General features: G+C 28.3%; 1 protein-coding gene across 1 annotated transcript in view; it reads left to right on the top strand.

Moving 5' to 3' along the window:
* Positions 1–4,085: 4,085 nt before the first annotated feature.
* LOC105618325 (very low-density lipoprotein receptor-like) overlaps positions 4,086–5,039 on the top strand; it is a 26,245-nt gene continuing 25,291 nt past the window's right edge. Inside the window, exon 1 of the mRNA XM_012199866.1 lies at positions 4,086–4,197. The gene's annotated coding sequence lies outside the window, so the exon portion shown is untranslated. The remainder of the gene's footprint in view (positions 4,198–5,039) is intronic.

The raw sequence follows: 5,039 nt of genomic DNA, 5'->3' as shown, positions 1-5,039 counted from the left end.
ATATATGTACAACAAAAATGGAATATTAACATCATTGAGAGAAAAAATGGAGTAAAGTGATATTCACTTAACGTTTTGTTTTGATTTCTTTATATAATGATTTCTGCACACAATGTCCAAAAGAACGAGTAAACAATGTTTAGTTTGGACACGTATTAAAAAATTAATTTCCTTAAGATAAACTTCAGGAAACGTCAAACGTCGATTTTTCTTAAATTTTTTTTAGTTTCTTACGTCAAAGTATGAAGAAATCTGGCATTAATTTTAACTTTTAAATCTTTCAATTAAAAAAAAATTATTTTACATAAATACTCGATTTTACATATTTAAAGTAGTATAAAATTTTTTGCATGTGGAATCGTTTCTTAAATGTTACTATTATTTTAGTATTCTAATGTAGTATTCTACTTTAGGTCAGTTTCAAAAAAGATGTAAATTCATCTCAAAGATGTAGATCAGATGTAGATTAATTCTTAAGAAATATAAACATTTGTAAAATCGGGTATTTATATAAAAAAAAATGTTTAATTGAAAGATTTAATTGAAAGATTTTATAATAGTCCATATTTATAGATAGATTTGTTATTTTAATATTAAGACGTAACTATAAAAAAATTTGAAAAAAATCTGCGTTCTCTGAAATTGACTTGTCAGAGATAAAAGCTAGTTCTAGTTTGTAACATTTCTTATACGCGACACATATAATTAAAAGATCGTCTTACTGTCTTATTAGTTTGATATGTAAGCACGAAAAGAATATATGATATATAAGTACGGTTTTGCTAAAGTGTTTAAAAATTTAACATAAAATAGATTTGAAAATAATTTTGTTGAATTATTAAAATAATTTTGTAAAAATTTCAAGCATGATAAACAGTACTGTAAAAAATTGTAGCAACTAATTTGTGCTGCTAATTATTTTTATGATTCAATAAAATTATTATTATTATAGATTTGTAATTGGCTAAAATTTCAGCAAAACCGATCTTTTCGGAGGGAGTCAAAATTTTCCATCTTATCTCCATTTTCAACAATATAGATGGATTAACTTAATTTAATCTTTTCAACTTACATATTTTTTATATTTGTCTAAATCCAAAAATTAGAAATAAATGAAAAATAAATTCGAATTGAGATTAATACATATTAATGGCATTAATTATTAGACTCGTAGATTTTTTGAAACTTTTTTTTTACGTAATAATATTTAATTTGTTTACATTTGAGCATTCATATTTTTGCTTATTAAATACGCACGTGTTTATATAAATGTTTATATAAATAGGTTAAAGATTAAGAATATCGTGAGTTTTACAAAAAAAAAGAGAAAAAGTAAAGGAAAGAAAAAGACTCCGTGCACACATGCTTTTCTATCTCATTTGCGATTATTCTGACAATTCAAAGAGATTAATTTATCCGTCCTTTTAATGAATTTAAATTTATCTGATAAAGATGATTTATGAGTAATATTTTTGGATATTGAAACGAGTTTACAAGCTAATCTTTCATTCACATAAACCGCACATGAATAGAAATAAAAATTAAATTGCATATTTCGCAAAAAGCAAAAATTGCTGCTGAATCTAATGAAGTAAAATTTTCTCTCGATTTTTCCTGATTAAGGCTTTTAATTCGCTGTTTAATTCACCGAAGTTGTTGGAGTTTCGAACGAAGGAAAACTGTTTCGAACAAGAAAATTTGTCGATAAAATTGCACTACTTTCCTGCCTGCGTTCCTAGCTTTCGCTAGAACCCATAGAATTATTCCACGAATATAAAGAATGCTGAATCCAGCATATTCGTGAAATATGTTTGAGTAATGTACAGCCGAGAGAATTAAGGCACGCACATACTGTATAATTACAGATATGCGGGCGTAATGATTCCAGCAAATCCAAGCGCCACACAAGTCAGCAAGATAGAACTCCGTTGATCGTGAACGTTTATTTAATCGATTTTGATCGCCCTTGCACATTTGCTCTGATGTTCGCATCCTATATAGGATTTTACAATCGGCTTAATGCTGGGCTATTACTGGTTGCCGCAAGTTCAATTACTGGCGCAGTTCTGACTAAGTACTGGATAATAACTTGGACTCAGTACTGACCTAGTCATTTTATCCAGTCATTCAGATGGCCCAGTACTATAAGTTGACAGAATCTTGGCCGTTAGTTAATAGCCGTAGCATTGGTTTCGTTGTAACTAGCGATCCTATAATGTGCGTCCTGATTTCCAGCAGCTTATTAGCATCCGATAATTTCACCGAAGAATTCTTGAGGCAGCACAAAACGTAGTGGAAATAGCCGGAGCGCACGTTCCACGTGATAAATCTGTGTCGGCGATTCCCACCGGGAGTTGTTAAGGTATTCTGCGGATCAATGCGCAGATCGTATGTGAATTCGCAAAAACTTTGATCTCAGATTGTCTGGATTCAGCTTGGATCTCAGATTGTCTGGATTCAGCTTGGATTACTGCCGTGTACCGTTCGTGCTATTTCAGATCCGTTGGACGGTATCACCGCAAGATACCTGATATCTTTTATAGGAAACTCGCGTTCTGCGATCATTAAATAATATTTTCCAGCGTGCCTGTTATAAGAACAAATCACATGTTAATAGTAACGAAAGTAAAACTATTAAATAATGCTAAAACGTATTGGTATAAAAAAATATAATAATAGATAATCTTTCACATAAATCATAACGTTATATAAAAAAACGTATATCATAACATTATATGAAAAAACGTACATAATAATAGATTCATATGAATAATTGAATAATGATATTGCATTATTTGTTCATTTGCTGCAATGGCAGCATTTAACATAAAAAGCAGCTTTGCAACTGTTGTAGATTCTTTAATATGATTGGTTTATACATTTAAAGCTAATGAGGAACTAAGGGCAAAACAATCGTATTAAAGAATGTTACGACAATTGCAAAGCTGCTTTGTCTGCTGAATGCAGTCAATAACTTAAAAATTTTCAATGTTTTTTAGTTGTTTGTAAAGAAAGAATGGAAACAAGAAAAAAAGAAAAAATACTAAAAATACTAAAAATACTAAAAAAAAAACATAATTGTATTCTTCTTCTGATTGTATAATTATATACAATCAGTTAATTACATTAAAATTGTATTTATACTTAGTATGATGATTTTTCGATTCCTTATCTACCACACTCGATGAGTCATTCATGTCTCGAATTAATTTTCATTAATTTTATAATAAAGATATTATTAAATGATTGTTACATATATATTCAAACATTCTCACAAAGTGTTTATAAAGTTGTTTATTAAAAAAAAATAATAAAAAAGAATAGTCATTATTATTTAACCAAATATTTTAAAGGAAAGAAATACAAAGAAATACAATCTAATTATAGTAGTACCAATAATAAAAATTAATAGTGTTATAAAATTTTAACGATAAATTTTAACGATTTAAAACATTTAAATTCTATTTTCTAAAAAAAACTTTGGTTTTTTTAGTTGCGTAATTGTTGTAACAAATAAGTAATATGTAAGAGTAAAATTACACTTGATTTACTCAATGAACATGTTAGATAGAAATGAATATCTATCTACTATTAGTGAGAATTGTGAGATAGACCTTGTCGACAGTGATGACAATTGATACGCAAATGAGCTACGATAGATTATGTTTGATTTTATTACTGCTGCGTTTATGTTAAAACGAGGCACGTGTCGCACTTGCATCCGTAGTAGTTCTAACGGCAAGTTATTCTAATTATAACTCATTACAAATCTTGGCGTTATATCAATTTATTTATTTATGAGATTAGCAAGCTTCGCAAGGCAAAAAAAAAATGTCGAAAAGCGACAAGCGATTTAAGCAAATGAATCGAGCGATCGAATATTAGTATTATAATAAAATATTAATTTTTGAACAAAATTAAGTTAATTTTTTAATTAAAAATAACGATTGATCGATTTCATGAATGCTTAAGTTCCTTACGTTTTTTGTTATGTATTTCTTTGTGTTGCTTAAGTTGTTTTAACTAGCCGTTGAGTTTTTCTCAGTGAATTTTTTTTCCTTTATTTCTCAGGTCAGACAGCTTGTCCTTTGAGGCAGTTCCGATGTGCCAATGGCAGATGCATACCAATCTCGTGGGTCTGTGACAAATCGGACGATTGTACTGACAATTCCGACGAAAGCCCGGAGGAATGCAAAAGTAAGTCACGCGCAGAATTATACAAAATACGTCAAATTAATATACATAACAACGATGACATCGCGCGTGATCTATACCGTCAAGCGTAAATTTGTGCAACTCTTTGACGCGTCAAATTCGCATATGTAACTCTGTGTCCAAAACGGACACATCATTTTACATAATAAATAGGTATTAGTATTGCGTGATTGAATTAGTCATTTATGCGTGGAATTTAAAAAATTTTTCAATCCTCATAATTATACACGTTTCAAAATTATTTTTTCAACTCTACATTCGCTTTTGAACGAACGCCAAATCGGAGTTTTACGGACTTATTTTAATAAAGTTGTAGAGAGAATTTTTAATAATTACTTTGAAATCAGAGAATGGAATAAAATAATCATTTTATTTTTATAGTCATTATAGACTTTAAATTTTTACTTATGTGTAGTCACATATATGGTCTTAATAAATAATTCATTTTATTTTTTGTTGAAGAAATTTTTTGTGATAAAATGTAACCTCAGATTTGTGTTGAAATTTTTAATATTTATAATTAAATATTTATATTATTAATATATTAACAGTTTATATGCGTAGAATTTTGTGTTTCGTTTTCAATTCTCATAATTATGCATGTTTCAAAATTATTTTTTTTATTCCACATTTGTTCTTAAGCGAATGTCACCAAATCGAAGTTTTATGAAATTATTTACGTTGGAGAGAGAGAGAGAGAGAGAGAGAGAGAGAGAGAGAGAGTATTAATTTAATTTATTTTAGTTAGAGACTACAAGTAAGTAAGTAAATTAAATAAATAACTTATTTATTTTTAGTTTTATTAGTTATTTAATTTTTTATAT

This window comes from Atta cephalotes, assembly GCF_000143395.1.
Source record: "Atta cephalotes unplaced genomic scaffold scaffold00016, whole genome shotgun sequence".
Lineage (NCBI taxonomy): Eukaryota > Metazoa > Arthropoda > Insecta > Hymenoptera > Formicidae > Atta > Atta cephalotes.
Note: the sequence above shows the minus strand (reverse complement) of the source record. Positions and strands in the feature narration are given on the sequence as shown.